Source organism: Bos taurus, chromosome 17, assembly GCF_002263795.3.
Source record: "Bos taurus isolate L1 Dominette 01449 registration number 42190680 breed Hereford chromosome 17, ARS-UCD2.0, whole genome shotgun sequence".
Lineage (NCBI taxonomy): Eukaryota > Metazoa > Chordata > Mammalia > Artiodactyla > Bovidae > Bos > Bos taurus.
The window spans coordinates 64789758-64813540 of record NC_037344.1 but is presented as its reverse complement, the minus strand read 5'-3'; the positions used below and the strand labels follow the sequence as shown (position 1 = coordinate 64813540).

Genomic DNA, 23783 nt, shown 5'->3' with positions numbered 1-23783 from the left:
AGGGAATTGCAAAGGGCCAGCAATTGACCCACCACCATTAATGCTCCATTTGTGGGATTAACTGGGCTGTTTGGGGAATAATTTATGGGGAATCATTAACCTAATGATATTGGTTCTCTATAAACTGCTTAGTCTGTCTCAGAGAAAATGGATTTCATAAATCTAGGTGGAAAATTCTGGGTGACTCACGGAAGGCCCATCAACAGGGTGAAGATGGGTCGCCAGACAGTGAAACTCTGCACTCTCAGCTTGCTTGAAGGGCCTTGAAGGTCACCCCATCATTTACTTTTGTCTGCCAGCCCTGCCAGCCACTTGATTGAAGGAGGAAGTACCCAGAGTTGAAAAGTACAGGCTGGAGAAACATGCATTGATTTTCTTTGCCTTGAGTTTTAAATCCCACCTGTGACTGGCTCTGAAGGTTCAGGAAAAGGCAAGAAGGTAGCCCTTCCAGTGTGGGGAATTCCAGGGCTGCAGAAATCATGTCCTTCCTCATCTAGAAAAGGATCAATGTCTTTTTAAACAAGTTGGCTTCTGTATCTGCTGTGTGCAGGCTGGAGAGGGTCAGTACTCTGGACAGGGATATCAGGGAAGTCCTCTGAGAAGGTGACTTAAGGCTTCGATTCATGGGGTCGCAAAGAGTCGGACACGACTGAGCGACTGATCTAATCTGATCTGATGATAAGATAGAGCTGGAAGGAAAGGTATTTATGGGTGGAAAGGATAGCAAGGCAAGTGCAAAGGCCCTGGGGTCGGAGCAAGCTTGGCCTGTTAGGGAACAGAGAATTTATTACCATTATTGTAGACCAGTAGGTGTATTTATTCCCACTGGAGAGATGAGAAAACTGAGGCCCAAGAAGATTAGGTAGATAATTTCCACCTATTCTAGAAGATAAGATTTGCAGGAAGTGTTGATGGATGCCGGTCTGTATCTGTAACCACTAGGCCATGGCTCAGCAAACAATGGCTTGTGGGTTCAATCAAGTCTTCATCAGTTTTTGTTAAAGTTTTATCAGAATGCAGATATTCATTTACATATTGTCTGTGGCTGCTTCATGCTCCACTGGCAGAACTGAGTGGTCATAACAGAAACCTCATGGCCTGGAAACCCTTACGTATTTTCTGTCTGGCCCTTTACAGGTACAGTTTGCACTCTGTGTAGACAACTACGTCTCTCTTCTCTGTCTCTCCCTTTGCCCTTTGCGGGAGCAGGCAGTAGTCATAAGGCTTCTGGGAACATACATCGTCTGGTCCATTGTGTGGATCAGAGAAGGAGGAGGAGGTGGTGGATGGCATGGGGGGAGAGGGGAGGGGAAGGAGGGGTTCTGCTGTGCTCAGTCGCTCAGTTGTGTCCGACTCTTTGCAACCCCATGTGCTGTAACCCACCAGGCTCCTCTGTCCATGGCAATTCTCCAGGCAAGAATGCTGGAGTGGGTTGCCATGCCCTCCTCCAGAGTTGGGAGGTCTGAAAATTTATTTTGTAAGTGGGCAAAGGGTGTTGTTTAAGGAAAGGTACGTCCCTTTCAAGTGAGCAGAAAGTATTGAGATCCAGGGAGAAGCATTTGATTCTTAGACCCCTGGGATTACCTCTGTTGCACACGAGGCAGGGATGGCAGCTCCAGATCATACCAGACGAGAAACAGGTCTTGGGTGGAGAAAGCCAGAGGGCGTCTCCTACAGCAGCGGCCAAGTCTGTGGGTCCCAGCGTGTGCAGGACACACTTGGCGCCATGGCGTTTCCCCAGTTGTTGTCAGGGGTGGTTGCACATTACAGAACCAAAGCCAGCCTACCTCTGGACTTCCTGACCCTCAGTGTTAAGGAAGCTTTGATGTTTTTCCCCAGGTGCCTGACTTTAAAACTGGATAGAAAGTATCTTTGCCAAGATGCAACTTTGCTAAACAGAGGATTTTCCCTCCTATCTTCTGCTGGTGTCATGGCACTGTGTAAGGGAGGGGAAATCATAGAATTCAGAGTAAGCAGCCCCCTGGGTTTAAACCCTAACCCCGTATTTGATTTGAGCAAGATACTTCATTGTTCTGGGCCTCAATTTCTTCATCTGCCATGCAGAGATGATAGTGGCGTCTGTTTCACTGGATGTTAAGATTAAGATGAGAAATATAAACTACACGCCACTTGGTAGTTCAAATTCTTGCTCTCAGTCTTGAAATTGGGAATGAGGACTGTGTTTCCCAATCTCCCTTTCAGCTGGTCATGACCATGAGAGAAAGTTATGGTCAAGGATAGTTAAAGGGTTCAGTTCAGTTTAGTTCAGTTCAGTCACTCAGTCGTGTCCGACTCTTTGCGACCCCATGAATTGCAGCACGCCAGGCCTCCCTGTCCATCACCAACTCCTGGAGTTCACTCAGATTCACGTCAGTCGAGTCAGTGATGCCATCCAGCCATCTCATCCTCTGTCATCCCCTTCTCCTCCTGCCCCCAATCCCTCCCAGCATCAGAGTCTTTCCCAATGAGTCAACTCTTCGCATGAGGTGGCCAAAGTACTGGGGTTTCAGGTTAAAAGGTAGTGGGGTCTAAAACTTTTGGAAACCACCTGATTTTCTTTCTTCCTGGAGCCTAGAACGTGGGCACAATGATTGGAGCTGGAGCACCCATTTTGGGTCATGAGGGAGAAGACTTGTGTTGAGCCGGCAGAGCAACAAGCTAGAAGAGGCCTGGGTCTCTAAACTCCTTAACTGCAGTTTTTGATTCTGTGACAGAAAAAAAAAAAAAAAAAAAAACTACCATCTCTAAGATTGTTAAAAGCATCTTTTAAATTTTGAGTTTTCTCCTTCTCAGAGTAGAATTAATCCTGACACACTAGTTGTATGGTCTTGAAAGAATTTTCTTAATCTCTTTGAACTTCAGTAACCTCCCCAACAAAATAGATTTAGAAACCCTAACACCTCACAAATGTGACAGTTCAAGAAAGCAGTGTGATGGTTTTCTGCTGCCCCCCAAAAGTCTTACGATGATGCCCTTGAAATATAGTTCTTCAGGCCCCATCCCGAAGTGTTCTGAATCATCAGGTCTGGTGATGGGGCCAACCACTGTATGTTCCTCTCAAGTCCCCAGGTGATGTGATCCCTAGCCAGGTTTGGGAGGCATGGAGCTGAGAATTTCATCCTTTCTTCCCTGCTTTCAAAGTCAGAGTGAACATTGAGAAATGAGGTCTGCACATATGTCTAAAGGGACCCATCTGCTTGGAGGGGACTTTGGACGGTCTCCAGCTTTCCCCAGACCACTCTGCTGCAAACATCCCTTTGAGAGAGGAATGATTTGCTGGGCAGCAGCATGGCCACCAGCTGCTCAGTCCCATCTGAACCGCTGGCTCTCCATTTCAGTTTAAAATGCAGCGACATCCGTGGATTACAGTCTACATCCTCATGATGGATCTTTTAATCTAATTAAGGGAAGGCAAAGACTTTCCCCTGGTGCTTTCAGCTGCAGAGAACTCTGATTTTAAACATAGTGTACTGGCTGAGCGTTCTTGTTTTAGGGGCAGGAAAACCTGGGCCCTAATGCTGGCTGTGTGTCCCTGAACAATCACTTAACCTCTCGGAAGAGTCCGTTTCTACTTGAGCCAGGATTTGGGCTCAGGCTTTGGCATGCATAGAAAATTCCCTCAACAGCCCCACGAAGCAGGTTTATCACCATCCCCATTTTACAGTTACAGAGAGAGTAACTAGATTGCCCAGATCACACAGGGAGCAGTACATGGTGTGAATTTGATAGTACAGTAATATCTGGATGATGGACTATGACATGGGCTTCTCAGGTGGCGCCAGTGGTAAAGAATCCACCCGCCAATGCAGGAGACATAAGAGACTCGGATTCGATCCCTGGGTTGGGAAGATCACCTGGAGGAGGGCATGGCAACCGACTCTAGTATTCTTCCCTGCAGAATCCCACGGACAGGGGAGCCTGGTGGGCTACAGTCCATGGGATCGCAAAGAGTTGGACACGACTGAAGCGACTCAGCACGCACAGACTATGAAATAGTTGAGTGGCTCTGGAGAGTCTAGCATGGCTGTTACCCAGCGTGTGTGCCAGCTACGGCTGAAACAATCAGCTCCCACTGTTACTGTCATTATTAAGTGGTTGTCATCCATGGAGGTGGCATGGGACCCTAGAAGCATGGGGCCATCCATGAAAAGCATTTTTTTGTTTTGTTTTGTCCAAGTGGAGGAACACAAGAGGCAGAATACGACACATGGGTAGGTCCTCCAGACCCACAGCACTGTCTGTCCTGGTCCAGACGTGGGCTGATGCCTCAAGGAACAGACGTCTCCATCAGACCCTGTCTCCTGACCCTGAAAGACCTCAGTATATTCTGCCTCCCTTCAAAAGCAAGCAAAGCCTCTCCCTCGGGAGACTCTTGGATGGCAGGGAGGAGCTGGGTTCACTCGGGAAGAAGCTGCCTGTTGGCCCTTCCTTGAAGCAGCCTCTGGAGCCACTCTAATGCTGCCAGCTTCCTGCAGATGCCAAAGCAAATATTCTCAGAAGAGTGCTTGGAGCCTGGGAGGAGGAGGCGAGATGCCGTCTCCAGTTACAGCCCAGCCATCACCGAGGTCTCAGAAGCATCCTCAGTTTCACTACCCATCTCCGCCCCCTCCCACCCAGCTCTGAATCTAGAGGTTCCCCCAGGGGAGCCGGCTTCTCAGTGGGGGAAGCACTGGCCTGTCACTTGGGGTCTCTGCTCTGCAGGGCAGGGGCTAGAACAGCAGGGTCTCCTGGGAAGTTCTGAGTGGACACATGGAGAGTGAGGGGGTTAGGAATGAGCAGGCCATGATCCCAGACAGTGGGACCAGACCCCAAACCCGGAAATGCAAACAAGGGGGCAGAGAACAGGTCTCTGATCTGAACTCTTTTACCCACTCAACCTGCAGAGCGTAGGGAAGGTAGGAACAGAGGGTAGAATACAAGAGACACAAGAGAAAAGGGAATAAGAAGGTCAGGGGAATGGTTAAGAACTTGATCTGTGAAGTCCTTCCCTCTCTCCATCCATCCATCCATCCATCCATTTTTCCATCTCCCTCTCTCTCTCTCTGAGAGAGCCATAGGAGTCAGGTCAGCAACAGAATTCTCTGTACACCCCTCTTAGACACCACAGCCCAAGGATCTTGCACACTTCCTGGCACGTGAAAGATGCTTAAGACAAATTTTTAAGACCTGTGTTGAATGAACCTTTAAGAATGGTTGGTGGACCTCAGTATGAATGCCACAATATCTCTCTGGGTGGTGTCTAGGGGTGCCCTTTTCCCGGAACCATGGGCTGGGGACCTGACCTAGAACTTGCACATTAGGCAAAGTCCTCTACCTAAGATTCAGAAACTGTTCATTTATCTAAACAAAGGGAGCAGGTGGTAGAGATGATCAAGGGTGGGGGAGGTGTCTAAACCCACCAGGGAGTGTCACTCCATCCCTCTCCAGAGCTCAGAGAGCCTCTGGTCTCTCAGCCTCTTCCTTGGGACAAGTGACAGGGAGCTGGCAGGAAGCTCAGAAGTCAGTGAGCCAGTGCAACAGCTTCATTTTACAGAGCGGACACCAAGGCACGGAGAAGCACGGCCATGGTGATCCATCAGGGCGGTGACAGATCCGGGCTGGGACCCGTTTATCCTGTCCCCGTCCAGGTGCTCATTCTACTCTCCCCCTGCCCCGACTCCCGTCTCAGGGTTTTCATGAGATCTGAGTTAAAGACAGAGAGAAGCTGGGAGTGTGGGGGAGTCAAGATCAGCTTGAGCGGCCCTGCGCCCTCTGTCAGGCGCTTCCTTCATACCTGATGAGACCTGTCTGTCCCCGCCTGCATTCCCCTCCTCTTCTCCAGAGGACAGACTCTTGTTCTCACCTCCGAATCGTCTGCGGACCCATTGGTAATTTTCTGCCCCTTCCTCCAACATTTTTTATAACCAGTCCTGCCTCATCCAACCAGCCCCTATAAGAGGGGGCAAGAACTCAAGTTCTCACCAAGGCCCTGAGCATAACAGATGTGAGAGCCAGGTACAGGACGATAGGGCATAGTGGGGACTGCGGCAGACTGTCTAAAAGTGGCAGCTGCTGCCCAACTCTTACGACGCTGCCATGGGAGGAGAGGTGGTCGGTGTGACCAGATCTTGCACTTTCCTGGAGAAGCCAGAAATGGAGGTTTTGTGTATAATTTGGGGCTTCCCTGATGGCTCAGACAGTAAAGAATCTGACTGCTATGCAGGAGACCTGGGTTCAATCCCTGGGTTGAGAAGATCCTTTGGAGAAGGAAATGGCAACCCACACCAGGATTCTTGCCTAGAGAATTCCTGTTTAGAAAGACAGCACACCACCGGGGAGACTTAGCCTGTAGGCCTTATTTTACAGCTCTCATGGTTCCACCTACCTCCTGTTGACCCAGACCTCAGCGGGTGAAGATCAGGCCCATGGACAGAATGGGAAACATGGAGCCAGTTGGGGACCTTGGTGTGGAGCCAGCAAGTGAGAGGAAGGGGCCTGGGCAGACTTGCTGAGTTTCTGAAATCCCAGGCCTTCTCCATGGTGTGAATTTTTTTTTTCTCCCCTACTTCACATAACAACCTTCTGCCAGGCTCCTGGATGCTGACAGCCCTAGACGTGGAATTTACTTTGAAATGCTAATCACAGGGAAAAGTGATATTGATGGTGCCGACTAATTAAGGTCTGGCCTGGTTTAAACGTTGGAGGGATCCTGCCTGCCTCTGGCCTTGGCGGGAGCCCGGGAGGATACTATTTTTATTAAACTGGAGAGATGAATCAGATGGCCTAACTGGACGGGGAGGCGGAGGGTGGAATCACAGCCGTGTGGAGCCCTGTGAGTTCCTGATTGATGGAGGCAGTCAGGACACGGGTCTCAGAACATGAGCCTCAGAAACACCTTCTTTCCAGGGTTTCTGATCATGGTGAGGGGGTGGCGTCATGGGTCGGGCGACAGGGCCTGGCTTTATTGGATCTGAAAGTGGCACAGGGGGCCTGATAAAGAGTGGTCAGCTGTGATTTACAGGAGGCCTCATTTACAGATTCTCTCTGCGGGGTCTGAGTTACACTTGGAGACGGTCCAGAATTAGTAGCTGCCAAGACAGCTGGCGTCCACAGCCCCTACAGGCCTTCACCCTGGGAGGCAGGAACGCAGGGACTGACGGCCTCTGATGGCTGCCCTGTGCAGAATTTAGTGGTCTCTGGATCCCCAGTGACAGCTGACGCTGGCTGTAAGGTAGACAGTGTTCCCATTGTTTCCATTTTACAGATGAGGAAACTGAGATCCAGAGAGGGTCATGCAACAACTGAGCTGCAGAGCTGGAATTTAGACCTAAATGCTTTGATCTCAGAATTCAAGGACTTAGCCCCTCAACTCTATAGTCCGTTGATCCCTGCCTCATGTCTGGCATGGAAGAGACTCTGGATCTGTTCTTTCACTCCCTCACTCCCTTATTCACTTCCTCATACACACATCCATTCACCAACCTGTATTTTTTAAGAATATTTATTTATTTGGCTGTGTCAGATCTTAGTCGAGGCATGCAGAATCTTCGATCTTTGTTGCGGCGTGAGAGATCTTTTTTGTTGCGGCATGTGGAATCCTTAGTTGTGGCATGCAGACTCTTAGTTATGGCACATGGGATCTAGTTCCCTGACCAGGAATGGGACCTGGGCCCTCCGCATTGGGAACGTGGAGTCTTAGCCGCTAGACCCCCAAGGAAGTCCCCACCAACTTGTATTAAATGCTTTCCATACGCTGATCTTATTGGTTCCTATAAGAACCTGCCCAAGAAGCATCATTCACCTTATGCAGATGGTGACATGGAGGATGAAGCACTGAAGCATGTTAACTGACCAACTGCAATTCACAGTGCTCTAGGCATCGGAGGCAGGATTTGTGACTGATTGACACTTGCTCTGCATCTGGTGCTGGGTGGTCCCAGTGCAGGCCAGACTAAGAGCAAGCCGAGGGCATTGACAAAATCCTATTCGATTGTCCCTTAATGACTTCTGACCCCAGCACAAATTAGGTCTGAGCTGCTATGTGTAGCTTAAAAGAATGTATGAAATGAATGAAATACGTGTTTTTAAATCGCAAAAGAGATCTCCAACCCTACGGCAAAGAACCCGCCTACCACTACAGGAGATGCAGGAGATGTGAGTTCGATCCCTGGGTCATTTCCCCTGGAGGAGGAAATGGCAACCCAGTACAGTATTCTTGCCTGGAAAATTCCATGGACAGAGAGGCCTGGTGGGTTCCAGTCCATGGGGTCACAGAGAGTCAGATGTGACTGAGCGACTGAGCACGCACACGCACGCACACAACTCTGTGGCAAAGTGAGTGGTTCAGACTCCAGAGTGTGGTGGATGTCTGGATAATAGCAGAGAACTATGCCTTCTGATGGGGGGCTTCCAGTGTAGCTTAGCTGGTAAAGAATCCGCCTGCAATGCAGAGACCTAGGTTAGATTCCTGGGTTGGGAAGATCCTCTGGAGAAGGGAAAGGCTACCCACTCAGTATTCTGGCCTGGAGAATTCCATGGACTGTATAGTCCATGGCGTCACAAAGAGTCAGACACGACTGAGCAACTTTGACTTCACATGGCTTCTGATGGGGTTTCCCAGGTGACGCTCGTGGTAAAGAATCTGCCTGCAATGCAGGAGCCACAGGAGACTTGAATTCAATCCCTGGATCAGGAAGATCCCCTGGCAAAGGAAATGGCTACCCATTCCAGTATTGTTGCCTGGAAAATCCCATGGACAGAGGAGGGTGGTGGGTTACAGCCCATGAGGTCAGAAAGAGTCAGACACAACTTAGCGAGAGAAAATTAAACTAAATGCCTTCTGATATTTACATCTTGCTGTTGTCCTCCCCCTGAATCTGACTGGTCCTGGGATTGATTTTAACCAAAAGCATCTGGCAGAAGGGATGCTATGCCATTTCCCAGTGTAAATCTTGAACAGTGGAGCGTTGCTGCATTCTGGCTGTAGGCTGTTGCCACCTAAGGGTCTTCTCTGGGGCTTGATGACTCCTGGATATGTCAGGACAGATTAACAGGTGTTAGGTATTAGAGACTTATTATCACCAAAGATAGACTTCCTCCTTGGGTTAATCAGAGGATGAGAGAGAACTGAGAAGGAGTGAATTTCTCACTGCTGTTTAAGACCCCAAAGAGAGTGGCTTTCTGTTATTTACTGCCCTGTTTCTGAGCCACCTAGCTGTGAGCGCCACACTCTGAGAGATGCCGGCTCGGGTGACCACGGTTTCCTGTAAATTCTGTCCAATCGTGGGCTGTTTCATTCTTTCATCTGTGGTTCCCTGACTGTCCCTGCATCCCTGAGGACCCTGAGAAGGACACAGTCTGTCCATCATCTGGGCCCTCCATCTGGAGCTCCATGCCTTCCCCAGGACTTCTGGTCAGGTGGCAGAGAAGAATATTTATGGCTCAGTGACCAGATGGAGCCGGAATGTTCTGTAGCAGACTCAGAGACAAATGAAAAGTCCGTGGGCCTCTGGCTGGAGTCAGCCGAGTGTGGTTGAGATGCAGTTTTTGCTCTTGTCCCAGAGGGGATATTTCAATTTTGTGCTAATCACCTTGGTTTCCTGTTAATGCACCCCCTGGGTCCTGCAGACAGGAAGATAATTGGTTGCACCAGAGAGGGGACCACTCAGGACACTTTCAAACCAGGGGTGTAACTCAATCAACCACTTGCAAAGAACATGGGCATTTTGCCTTGTGTGGCCCCCTCGTTTCTCACCCCCGATTCCCCGTCTTTTACCCTTGAAATTAGATGCAGACTATTAATAACGATGCTGATTGTTCCCCTGTCTTCCTGCTGCTTGGGCCAGAGGCCTTTTTAGATCTCAGCAGTTGGGAAGATGTTAACTCCAAATGGAAATCTAATCATGACACATTGAAAGACCGACTTTGCAGCTCTACTGGGGGATGTGCTAAGGATCTGGCTTGGGCAAAAGTGTTTCTCTTTCCAGGTCAGATTCTCTAAAGTCTTCTCTCCTTTATCAGGCTTTGGATTGACTTTTTGACTTCTATTCCTGTAAACAAAATTATTTCATGTGAAAGTGGGCTTTCATTTGATTGAGAAGTAGGGATCTCTGCTAGAATGCCACCCCTGCCGTCACTCAGGGAGCCCCAGGGAGAGAATTCACCCCAAGAGACGTGGTTTAGCATGATGACACTGTGCTAATAGAAGAGCCCGAGTTGTCATGGAGGAATGGGGATTCTCAGTGGGAAGATTAGAATCCATCCCCGGGACTTCCCCAGTGATCCAGTTAAGACTCTGAGCTTCCAATGCAGGGGCCATGAGGTCAATCCCTGGTCAGGGAACTAAGATCCCACATGCTGCATGGAGTGGCCAAAAAATAAAACAAATTAATAAGTAAAATCCATCCACCATCCAGGTCAGCCACCTGGATACATGGGTCATAGGGAGAAGAAGAGGAGCAGATTCTCGAAGCTTGATGTCCAAGCAGCAGTACTAATGCCCCTCTGATACGGGGCATCCCAAGGAGAAGAGAGCCGCTCACACCCTACTCTTCATCCCAGTCTGATAAGCCCCATCGGCACAGGGGAAGTTCCGCTCATTAGAATGGGCTCCTGGTGGGGGAGGGGGAGAGAGGAAGGTGCTGATGGAAGATTGGAAATAGTGCCTGGTCTTCACTCTGCCCCGTGGAGCCATCCAGGGGAAGTGCCACTCCCGGGGGCAGACTTTGGGACATGCAGGCAGCCTGTATGGCCGAGAGGGGCTATGTGAAGGCCCAATGACCTAGATATTTGAACTAAGCTCAGAGAAGGAAAAAAAAAAGATAAAGATGCTCTTTGAAGGAAGCATACAGGCTTGCAGATCAGGAAACAGGGTGGGTCACTCATAGTCACGGGACCACAGGGCTGGCCAGAGAGAAGCACATGAAAGGGCCTGAGGCCAAGATGACAACGCTGACCTGCAGGGAGTGGCCAATTAAGAGACGGCTTTTAAGGCATCAAGTTGAGGCCCACTGAGCAATGAATGTCTTTCCTGGAAGCTGTCCCAGACCACAGGCTACAAAGAAAGAGACAGGCTCGCTGTGGTCATAGGCGGAGAGGCTCCAGGTAAGAGAGTCTATCAGTGACACGACAGAGGCAGTGATTATCACTGGCCCTCAGGTGATGACAGTGGTAAAGAATTCGCCTGACAATGCAGGAGACACAAGAGACACGGGTTCAATCCCTGAGTCAGGAAGGTCCGCTGGAGTAGGAAGTGAAAACTCACTCCAGTATTCTTGCCTGGAAAATTCTCTGGGCAGAGGAGCCTCGTGGGTTACAGTCCATGGGGCCACAAAGAGTCAGACACGACGGAGCAACTGAACACAGCACACAGCTCAGGTGGCCACACCTGGTGAGCAGCATTGCTTCCTCAGGAATAAGGGCTTCTTGGTTAAAAGAAAGGGCCTTCCCATTCAGATCGGAGGGCTACAAGTATAGAATTCAGAGGAGGAACTCAGCTTATAGCTGGAGGTGACAGAGCAAAGTTTATGAGTGAAAAGGAAAACTATGCTCCAATAATTTGGCTGCCCTGATCCAACTATGGCCAGGGAAATGGTTTCTGCCCTAATGATGGCCAAATGACCACCATGTATTCAGGAAAAACAGCCCCACAGGGAGGATGCAGGATGTCAGGTCTTGATTCAGCAAATAATTCACTCCCTCAAGCATCTCCGAGGAGGACCATGCCTCCCACCCCTTGACGTGGGCCACGTGACTTGCTCTGGCCAAGAAGACATTACAGGATGTCATCCAAAGACTTGAAGTGTCTGTGCTGACTGGTTGGCCCCCTCAACCTCCTGCCTTTAGCCTGAGTAGAACAGTAGAACAGGCCACTCGAGTCAGGCCACTAGTCTGAGGAGGATGAAGGATCCATGGAGCAGATGTGGATCCAGCCCGACCAGGGCCAAACACAGCAGAGCCCAGCCTGTACCAGTCAGATTTAGATTCAGTTGACTCAGAGACATGTGAATGAGAAATAAACACTTAGGTGGTAGATGGAGAACTTTGCCATCTTTGAGACACAAATGCTTGAAACACTTTGAAAACCCTCTCCTGCTGCTAAGCATAAAGTTATTCCCCAGATGGCCACCCTGGACTCTAGGAGAGCCCTCTGTAGCCTCATCTCACGACCCTCCCCTGTCCTCAGGGATCTTGGGTAAGAGTCATTTCTACCTGGCTTCGAATCCTCATTCCAACTCTTTGTAGCCTTGGAACTTTGAGCCTCGGTGTCCTCATCTGTAAAATGGAGCTTATGATTACCTACCTACACAGGTGTGTTTTTAAATGAGGTTATGCTTACAAAGGGTTCCCCAAGGGGCACAGGGGCAAAGAATCCTCCTGCCATTGCAGGAGACATAGGAGATGTAGGTTTGATCCCTGGGTGGGGAAGAACCCCTGGAGGAGGCACTGGCAACTCACTCCAGTATTCTTGCCTGAAAAATGCCATGGACAGAGGAGCCTGGCAGGCTACAATTCAGGGGTCGCACAGAGTCGGACACGACTGAGCACACACACATATGCACTGCTTGAAAATTAACATTAAAAGCATGCTGAAAATTATCTGGCACATAACCAATACATTTTCAGTAGCCGTGGTTGATGACTATCCTTTTTGAGGTTGGAATTCATTACTCCAGACCCATTACTCTTGGATTTTGCTCACGGTCCATTCAGACTCAGGGGTTAGGATGCCTCCCTGTGTGTCTCCTTGCTGGGGAGCCCGGACTGCACACTCTCCCCGTTGCCGACAGCAGAAGGACATAGTTCTAAAATGCCCACACACTTGGATTTCCCGTCAGAGTGGCCTCAGCAGATTCTGAGAGGTTCCTGTCAAGTGTTGAGAAGGAGGCCATGAATCATGGCTTGCCAGGGAGGTTAAAATCCAGACCCTGGGGCAGTTGCCAGAGATCACACAGGGTGGGGTCAGGTCCTGAGTGTCTTGTAAAGCTGGATTCTCTCCTTCCTGTGACAAGTCTGAATCCCATGGAGTGAATAAGAAAAGCTCAGCCAGCCAGCCATACGTGCTGTGTGTGGAGGATGATACCAGCCTGGGCTAGAGAAGGTGCATCCAACCTGCTTCTCCCAAGTCTGCTTCCGTGAGTGAGGGAAGGGCAGCTCCCTCACCTCTCCAGGCGACCTTGCTTTCTCTGAAAGTAGGAAGATCGTGGAGGTTCTGTTGGGGTCTTGTCCTAAAGAGGGTAATTGAAAAAGATGAATTTTACCTTTACACTCTAGCTCACTGGTTCTAAGGCGCACACTTTCCCTACATGGTAACGTCTCTGAACTCAGGATGTTTCTGATTTCAACTGACATGAAGGCATTGTGTCACGGGGTAATTGGCACCATTTCCTCATCTCCCATGGCTCATGAAATAACGCGTCTTAACAATCAATGGCATTTTAGATTTGGTGAAATATAATCTTTTTTTTTTTTTTTAATGGAGAAGGAAATGGCAACCCACTCCAATATTCTTGCCTGGAGAATTACGTGAAAAGAGGAGCCTGGCAGGGTCCCAAGAGCTGGACACGACTGAGCAACTAAACCACCAGTCTTTTTTAACAGCTCATACTTACATAGATTTACTCTGTGCTAAATCCTGTGATTAGCGCTTTACATGGAGGAGCTCATCAGAAAGACTGTAGAAAATCCTCATTCTTTCCAATGAGGAAACCAAGATCAGAAAGGTAAAGACACTTGCCTAAGGTCACACAGCAGTGGAAAGGCCCTTCTTTCTCTGTGGTCATTCCTGAATTCACCTCTCTCTAGTCTGTTCTCTCTGAACCTTCAGTTTTTTAATAAATCAGATCAGTGTTTACTTTGAAGACCTGTCTGTCTCTCTCTTCCTCTCTCTCTTTCTCACTCTTTCTCCATCCCAGCCTTTCTCTCTCCTTCCACAAATGCATGCACACTTCAGATATTCTTGAGTGTGTGTGTGCTCAGTCACTCAGTCATGTTGACTCTTTGAGACCCCATGGACTGTAGCCTGCCAGGCTCCTCTGTCTGTGGGATTCTCCAGGCAAGAATACTGCAGTGGATTGCCATTTCCTGCTCCAGGGGAACTTCCTGACCCAGGGATCAAATCTGAGTCTCCCACATCTTCCATTTCTCCTGCATTGGCAGGCAAATTCTTTACCACTGAACCACCTGCAAAGCCCTTAAGTATCTGGTCTACAAATCTCTCTCTCGACCTATAATATACCTGAGAAATTTCCATTCTCTCAATCAAAACATATTTATCAGGTTTATTTATCTACTATTATCATGGTTCTGGGGCTTCCCTGATAGCTCAGTTGGTAAAGAATCCGGCTGCAATGCAAGAGACCCTGGTTTGATTCCTGGGTTGGGAAGATCTGCTGGAGAAGGGATAGGCTATCCACTCCAGTATTCTTGGACTTCCCTTGAGGCTCAGCTGGTAAAGAATGCCTCTGCAATGCGAGAAACATGGGTTCGATCCCTGGGTAGGGAAGATCCCCTGAAGAAGGGAAAGGCTACCCACTCCAGTACTCTGGCCTGGAGAATTCCATGGACTGTATAGTCCATGGGGTCACAAAGAGTCAGACATGACTGAATGACTTTCACTTTCACTATCACGGTTCTAGGGAAATTATTCTGTGAGAATGAGAGATGGATAATTCTATCTCTTGATTTTGTGGAGTTTACAATCTCGTATTATGTAAAACTTTTGTGTTTGTTAGGCCAATTAAAACTCCATTTTAAATGCACTAGAAAAATCTTTAGATGAAAAAGTGGTGGATTGCACCATTCTGCTTTCACAGATGTAACAGGGCACCCTGTCCGATTTTCACAAAGGTATAAAAATCTCACTGGGGCTGGCAGAGGCTGGAAAAACTCTCAGTTTAGAACTGGAAGCGGTCTTTGGCTTGGCAGGTGGTGGAGATTTAAATGCCTGGGGGCGTGCTGTTCTTTTGTTCTGGAAAGACTACCTGAACGTGGGTCCCTTGGCCGTGTAAGTGGATGTCAACTGTTTCAGGAAAAGCTGTGAATTCACCTGTTACCCTGAACACAGAGGGTTAGGCCAAGCTCTTCCTCATTCTCTGGAGAGTTTGTTTTGTTTGAGGTGGGCAGGTTTTTTTTCCCCTGTGTGGGTTTAGCCAGCTCTGTGCAGGAGGTGCAGTTCGCACTGCTTGTCTTCAGGGATTTCTATGCTGTCACGATGAGCACTGCTGATGGGGAGCTGGGGCAGAAGTCTTGATGGCCACAAAAGGGATGAGGAAGCCCTTTGTATAAAATAGATAACTATTGAGAACAGTCCTACTGTATAGGACAGAGAACTCTGCTTCATGCCCTGTGCTGACCTGAATGGGAAGGAAGTCCAAAAGGGAGAGGATATATGTACATGTACAGCTGATTCATTTTGCTGCACAGTAGCAACTGATGCAACACTGGAAAGCAACTGTACTCCAATAAAAAGTTAATTTAAAAAAAACGATGAGAAAGTCCAGCTTCAAAACGGCCTGGTCCAGCTTGGGGGAGCCCAACCTGGACGTGGCAGTTGAAGGTCACATAGACGGTGTAGTCAAAAATACACAAATGCCACAGAGCTTTAAAAAAAAAATTACAAAACAAAGTCTCTTGTTAAGCCAGCGAGGAATTTCACTGAGCACATCACACACAGAGGTGATGAAGTCAGGAGTTATAAGTGCTAGAAAGGAATTTTCACAGTGCCATGCTAATTATGGGTTGGGAGCCAGCTCTGTGGCAGGACCAATGAGTCCATGGGTCTGTACGCAGATCACAGACCCGTTGTTCAGGGGGAATCTTCAGTTACTTCCACTGAGGCCTGGCGTTCAAGGTCTCTAAGAGCTTGTGACCCTTTATCAGCTTCTGCTGGTTACCACCACTTGCAATGAGACACCACATTTAGCTTGGATGTTTTCTAGGCAAGTGCTGATGTAAGGAAGACTAAATTACTCAGACTTCCTGAAAGGTACTGATACTGGGTGATTTTATTCTGATGCGATCACCTTGTATTGGGCCCAAAGAAGCAGGCCGCCCCTTTATGGTTATCCAGTGGGGCATCTCATAAGGGAGTTGACAGTTCTGAGACTGAATATACAAGTGGATGGATGATAGCCAGACCATATATAAGAACAGAACTCTGACCCACAGCCCCTGCAACGATTAGATCCAAATGGTAAGGGCTTGGTCAGTAATTGCCAGGTTCTTGGGACTTGCCTGGTGGTCCAGTGGTTAAGGCGTGTCATTGCAGGGGACAAGGGTTCCATACCTGGTCAGGGAACTAAGATCCCACATGCAACGCGGTGTGAGCAAAAAAAGAAAAGTAACTGCCAGGTTCCCCAATTTTGTCCACGCTTCCAACTTAGTACTGACCAGGAAAAGGAAAATATGCAGTCTCAGCCAATACCTAGGAGACCTTCTTCTGGTGCATACAGGATGCCTGCCTCCAGCTCCCTCAGGCTGAAAACCAGGGCATTCCAATACCTTCCCCCTTTCCCACTACTGAGCTCTCCCACTTTTCTGCTGGCTTTTGAGTTTCTGCCAAATGCAAGTGACTGTGGCTTACTCCTCTGCTTTAGAGCCACCTCTGAATAAATTTGCCATGGTTGTTCAGTCACTGAGTTGTGTCTGACTCTTTGTGATCCCATGAACTGCAGCATGCCAGGCTCCCCTTGTCCTTCACTATCTCCTGGAGTTGACTCAAATTCATATCCATTGAGTCCGTGATGCTATCTAACCATCTCATTCTCTGCTGTCCCTTTATCCTTTTGTTTCAATCTTTCCCAGCATCCGGGTCTTTTCCAATGAGCTGGCACTTCGCATCAGGTGACCAAAGTATTGGCGCTTCAGCTTCACCCCCAGTCCTTCCAATGAATATTCAGGGTTGACTCCTTGCTGTCCAAGTGACTTTCAAGAGCCTTCTCCAGCCCCACAATTCAAAAGCATCTATTCTTCATCACTCAGCCTTCTTTGTGGTCCAACTCTCACATCTGTACATGACTACTGGAAAAACCATAGCTTTGACTATATGGACCTTTGTCGGCAAAGTGATGTCTCTGCTTTTTAATATGCTCTTTAGGTTTGCTTGTTTTCCAAGGAGCTAGTGTCTTTTAATTTCATGTCTGCAGTCCTTCACTTATTCTCATTTCAGTGGTCTTCATTTATTTCCACATTCCCACTGCCAAAGGGTGGGCAGGAAAGGAGGACAGTGGAGGTGGCATTTGAAACATGGAGATCTGCACCCAGGAATGCAGGAGTGCTCAAAGGCAGTCTCGGTGCGGTGGGATCTGCTACCCCTGGGTTTTGGAGGCAGGACAGCAGCCAGGCAAGGGGCAGCCAGGCAAGGCAGATAGGATGGGCTTGGAGCCTGATGACCTGGAGAGGAGCCACCTCAAAGAGCAGCAGAAATAAATCACACATTTGGTTGTAAATCCCTCCTGCACGTTCAGCAACTTCTTGGCAAACTTGATGGTCTAATCTTGGCTATGCCCTGGGAGTAAAAAATAAGGGTTTGTACCCAGATGGGGACAGATCAATAAAGGGCCAAGTAGAGGTCAGGGTGAAAACGGCACAAGACTGGAATGCCAGGAGGCAGCAGGGCAGTGGCATAAAGCCCTATATCTCCTCCCCCAGGAATAGAAAATCCACCCTCACTGGTGTTTAAAGAGAGGCACCCCCTGTCCTCTTGCAATGAGGTGTCACCCTTATGCAATAGGTCGCGTTCCCTCTTCCATGATAGCCATCACCTATGGGTGGTTACCCTTGAGAAACCTCAGAAATATCTGGGAGAAAAAAAGTCCTATTGCAAAGACAATAATTCTTGCCAGTGGTACAATTTATAACAATTGAAGGGAGCAACTTAAATAGCCAACAAGGGGAGAAGGTTAAATCAGCTAAGTTATAGCCACCCAACAGACTATTATGCAGTTGTTAAAAATAATGGAAGCCTGTCTGAAAGACTGGAGATGACTCTCACGAAACGTCAAGCGGAAAAACTGGACCACGAGAGTTTGCACCGTATGTGTCATTTTTGTGATGAAAAATGACTATGTGGGTAGAAGGAAAAAAAAAGACCATGAGATTTCTGACCGAAATGCTAAGGGTAATAATCTCTGCTTAAGGGCGTGGGTAGACTTTGACTTTCTTCTGTTTGTTTTTTGGTTCTTTCTGAAGTTTCCATAATAAGTATACACTATAGATTTCCATTGGACAAAGTGAATGTTATTTTGCATGCTATTTTAATAATGGAAATGCTTTGGCTCTAAGCATGGGACTCAACTCTCTTCCTGACGTTCCCACGTGCCCCTCCCTAGGGTCTGCTTGGCTGGCAGAAATTCCAGGAAATAAACAAACTGCAGCTTAAGGAGATCTGTTCAGGAACAAGTGAGGGGGAGAACCAAATTCTTCATCCAGTCCCTCGGCCAGCTGTGTCTTTGAAAGAATAAAGACGCAAAGCTTTGAGAAAGGAAGGATGTAGGGCTCTGGGGAGAGAAAATTGAGCAGAGAGGCTGTGTGGGTGTGGGGACTTGCTGACACAGGCTGGAGTTGGGGGCTGGGTTTACCTTCTCAGTCAAAGCTACACCCTCAATCATAATACTGTTCTTTGATATGAGCAGTGAATATTTTATTCATCTTAAGGAGGGTGCAGATGAAAGTGTCCTTAGACAGTATGGCTCTTGTAATCAATTCATAATTTAAAATTGAAGTAGGAACAGTGTGGGCTTTCCAGGTGGCTCAGGAGGGCAAAGAATCCACGTGCAGGTTCGATACCCGGTCAGGAAGATCCCCTGGAGGGAATGGCAACTCACTCCAGTATTCTTGCCTGGAGAATCCCATGGACAGAGGAGCCTGGCGGGCTACAGTCCATGGGGTCACAGAGTCGGACATGACTGAAGCAGCTGAGCATGCACACGTGCACGCACGCACACAAGAACCGTGTGCTTCAAGCCTCCGACTAAACCCTGATGCCGTTACTACCAACTTTGGAGTGAGTGGCCACTCTGTTCTTGAGACGGGGATGCCGAGCTCCTGACCACTGCCAGCCCAGTGACTTTCAGGAGTGACCTGCCTTGGTTTGTGCAGACACAGCCACTGTGAGCAGCCTGCCTCTGGCCAGCCATGGCTGAATTTCCTCCTGCTACTCCCAGGAGCACAAAATGTGCTACGAGAGCAGATAATGAAGGAGATCTGCTCAGTGTAATGAATTTCTAGTTTCTGGTTTATTACTTATTTATTTTTTATACTGCATCTTGGTCTCCTCAAGAAGGACAATTTCAGGGTGATTCATCTACTCATCTATCCATCCACCTATTCATATGTCCCTCATCCATCCATCTATCCATCCTTCCATCTATTTATCCTTCCACTCATCCACCCGTTCAAAGATTTAAGGAGCATTTACAATGTGTTAGGTGTTATCCAAAATGGTTGCTGCCCCCAAGAAGCCCAAAATACAGAGAGAATGAAAGGCAAATGAGTTGGTAATCATCAAAGCACAATACTTTCATTCATTACATGAAGTTTAAATAGGTGCAACCCCTAGGAAGGACAGTGTGGCAACATTAACGGTGCAGCATTAACACCCCAGCATTAACACCCTTGACCCAGCAATTCCACTTGTTGAAAGTTAACCTACAGATACTCATCCATGCACAGAATGACTCGTGTACTGAGTTATTCATTTCAGCATTATTTGTAATGATGAAAGTTTCCAAAGTTCCATCACCCAAATGACCAAGAGTAGGAGACCGATGAAACAAATGATACTATATCTATGTAAGAATTTGTATATTCTTATATTCACTAATATGGAAAGATTGCTAAGATTTATTCTTAGGTTAAAGAATATACAATAATGTGCACATTATTTTGCCAAGTGTACTGAAGAGAAAATAACCTGTGTGTGTTTAGCATTTGTCTGCAGGCTGTTTCAATGCACATGGAGGCTCTTTCTAGAAAATAAACACCTGAAGTGACCCTCAGCCAATAGGGGATTGTTGTTGTTGTTGTCCAGTTGCTGAGTCACGTCTGATTCTTTGAGACCCCATGGACTGTGGCACACCAGTCTCGCCTGTCCTTCACTATCTCCTGGAGTTTGCTCACATTCATGTCCATTGAATCAGTGATGCTATATAACCATCTCATCTTCTGCCGCCCCCTTCCCCTTTTGCCTTCAATCTTTCCCAGCATCAGGGTCTTTTCCGATGAGTCAGCTCTTCACATCAGGTGGTCATAGTATTGGAGCTGTAGCTTCAGGCCCAGTCCTTCCAATGAATATTCAGGGTTAATTTGCTTTAGGATCAGCCCTCAGCCTTCTTTATGGTTCAACTCTCACATCCATACACGACTACTGGAAAAAGCATAGGTTTGACTATATGGACCTTTGTTGGCAAAGTGATGCCTCTTGCTTTTTAATACGTTGTCTAGATTTGTCATAGCTTTCCTTCCAAGGAGCAAGAGTCTTTTAATATTATGGCTCAGTCACCATCCTCAGTGACTTTGGAGCCCCCTTGGTGGAAACATGATCTACAGTGCCTCCCAGAAGTCCCAGAAGAAGTGAGCCTTAATAACCCATGGTGGTAACCTGCTCACTCACAGACACTTGGATTTCCTCCCCTTTCTGTCTCACTTCCTCACTCTTTCACCATGCTGCCTAGGATAATCTCCCAAACTACTTGAGCCCAGATATTTACCTTGAGATCTGCTCTTGAGGAAACACAAACTAGGACAATGTAATTGCTTACGTAGAGGTTGGAAGTAGAACCACTGCAGCCTCTGGGGAGGGGAACTGGGCGGCTGAGGGCAAGAGGGCCAAGAGAGATTTTCATCATGGAACCTGACATCTTTTTAAATGCCTAACATTTTATATTAGCTATCGAGGACTTCCCTGGTGGTCCAGAGGTTAAGAATTCACCAGCAAATGCAGGGGACATGGGTTCAATCCCTGATCTAGGAAGATTCCGCATGCCACAGGGCAACTAAGCCCATGTGCCACAACTACTGAGCCTAGTTGAGAAAGCTTGCATGCAGCAGCAAAGACCCAGTGCAGCCAACAATAAAGAAATTAATAATAATTAATTAATTACAAATAACTTACCTTTAAAAAAAATTCCCAATGACACCAACTGATAAATAGTACAATTGGGGAGGCACAAAGTACACTGGGAGCACAGATGTAAAAAAACCCAAACTCAGCCAGTGAACATCAGCAGTGAACCACAAACTCTGGCTCCTGGTTCAGCAGGTGTGAATCCTGTCTCTGTGACTTGCACGCTGTGTGACAGGCCCCATTTCTTGAATTCTTTGTGCCTCAGTTTCCTCATCAGAACAAACTGGGATGATGGTAATGGTACTTATTTCAGAGGATTGTTGTGAGGGTTAAACACATTGACATATGTGTCTTAGTCCGTCTGGGCTGCCGTAACCAAAATACCATAGACTGGATGGGTTATGAACAGCAGAAATGTATTTCTCATGGTTCTGGAGGCTGGAAGTCTGCGATCTCAGTACCAGCACGGTTGAGTGAGGGTTCTCTTCTGAGTCGCAGACTTCACTCTGTGTCCTCACATGGCAGAACTGGCTGTGGAACTCTCTGGAATCTCTTATAAGTGCACTCATCCTATTCACTCTTATGACTTGATCATGTCCCCAAGGCCCCTCCTTCTAAACCATCACCTCTGGGGACTGAGACTTTAGCCTGTGATACCTGAGGGGCACTCAGACCACAGCAGCATGTGATGCACAAGCATGGCTCGCTGACAGCACCCCCATGGTCAGCTGTCTGTTGCATTCAGCTATGTAGCTTGATCTTGGCCAAATCCATATTCCTCCCCGGGAAATTTTCCTATTAGGTATTCTTCTCCCAGCAGCCTCTCAAATGTCTTCATTCTGTATGTTTTTCTACTTCCAGGAGGAGAAAGCAAAGATACCTTTGGAAACTTCTGGATGGGTTTGCACCATCATCAGAACTGCATGATGGTCAGGGAGAACCTCACAGAGCCATCAAAGACAGAAAAGCCCCAGGAACCAATCAGAAGCCGAGGAAAATTGAGGAGAAGAATTCACGTCTGGGCACAAAATTGTACCGAGCAGCAGTTTTGAAAAGAAGCTAAGGATGAATAGTGGAGAGAGAAACACAATCGGCTTTGGTTTATGTCTTCTTACAATTTTTATGTCTGAACTGGAATTTGCTTCCTTTTTGCCTCTCTCTCACTTGAAAAGAACTAAACTCTGATAGTTAAGCTCGAACTGAGCTGGATGGTCCACTATGTCACATAAGTACATTTCTAGTTCTTAGTTCTGATATTTAAAGAGGTGCTATTATTTATTGTACACAGTAATATATTTCTTCGTTCACTGGTGTCTCCTAGACCCTAAAGCAGAAAAATGCTTTAATAAAAATTTGCGTATTGCTTCCTTAAAGCTGGGAGACTAATCTTGGGGATTTTAGAGTGGTTGGCATCTTTCCCCTAGGAGACGATGAGGCAGAACCAAGAGGAGGTTTAAGACAAATGCAAAGAAAACGGGTCCATCCATCTTTCCTTCATTTCTTTATTCATTCAACAAATATTTGCAGGAGCCCAGAGCAGTTTCTTAAGACCAGGAGAGGAGCTTGTAAAGACGGAGCAGGCACGTTTCTCCCTCAGAGTGTACAGGACATGGGGGAGGTTGCGGCAAGTCGGTCAATAATTGGAATACTCAATAAACGTAATGACCCTAAGGGAGGTCACTTCACATCACCGCATGCTGGAAATCTTACAAAGCCTTCTGGAGGCTTTTGAACAAAATTCAGTCTCCTGACCTTGGCTCTTAAAGGCTGATACTTTGGGCCCCACCTACGTCTCAGACCTCACCTTGACTTGCCCACACTGTGCCTGCCGCCCACTCTGTTCCAGCTACAAAGGCCAAAAGGTCCCCAGTCCTTCCACAGGTCTTGCCTCAGGGCCTTTGCACAGCCACTCCTCGTGCCTGCAGCGCCCACCCCTGACGTCCTCTTTGTTGGCTTCTTCCCAGTCAAGTCTCAGTCCTATGGCCCCTTCCCAGAGCAGCCCTCTCTGACCCCCACTGACAGTTGCATACAGGCAAGTGAGGCCAAACTAGCCTCTCCGTCTCCAGAAGCCATGGTTTGTTGTGGTTGTTGTTGTTTTTGCTTGTTCTTGGTAGTGTTTCTTTTATTCACTGTTTGGAATCTGGCTTGCTGACTTTGCCACTTGCTACCTGTGTGTCACTACACACTCGCTAGCAAGTCACTACAGTTCTCAGTTTCGTCATCTGCAAAATGGGGCTATAATACCACCTTAGAGAGGCTTCTTGTGGGCTCCCCAGGAACCTCAGTGGTAAAGAATCCACCCGCCAGTGCAGGAGACATAAGAGACTCAGATTGGATCCCCTGGAGGAGGAAATGGCAACCCACTCCAGTGTTCTTGCCGGGAGAATCCCAGGGTCACAGGAGACTGGTGGGCTACAGGCGTATGATTGCAAACAGTTGGACGCGACTAAGCACACATGTGAAGAATTATCATATGGATAAAATGAGATAGTTCAGGCAAGGAGCACCATGCTTGGCACATGGAAAGAGCTTAGTAAATAGTAGCTACTCTTATTAGTCTGTTGTGGAGCTAATTGGGAATGAACATGACTTATTCACACAGTGAGGAGTGCTCAACCAGCCTGTCTTGTTAGTCTCTTTGTTAACCACCTTGCAACTGGAATTTTTCTCTTTTGCCCTTCAAATGCATCTAATCTGAGGATTCCCTCCAGCCTCCTGCTGGCTGCAAAAATCCAGCAGG

General features: G+C 47.8%; 1 long non-coding RNA gene across 1 annotated transcript in view; it reads left to right on the top strand.

Annotated features, from left to right (window-relative positions):
- The window catches only part of LOC112442006 (uncharacterized), an 80486-nt gene extending 58036 nt beyond the window's left edge, over positions 1–22450 (top strand). Inside the window, exon 4 of the long non-coding RNA XR_003029964.2 lies at positions 21905–22450. This is a non-coding gene — a long non-coding RNA (uncharacterized lncRNA). The remainder of the gene's footprint in view (positions 1–21904) is intronic.
- Positions 22451–23783: the final 1333 nt, after the last annotated feature.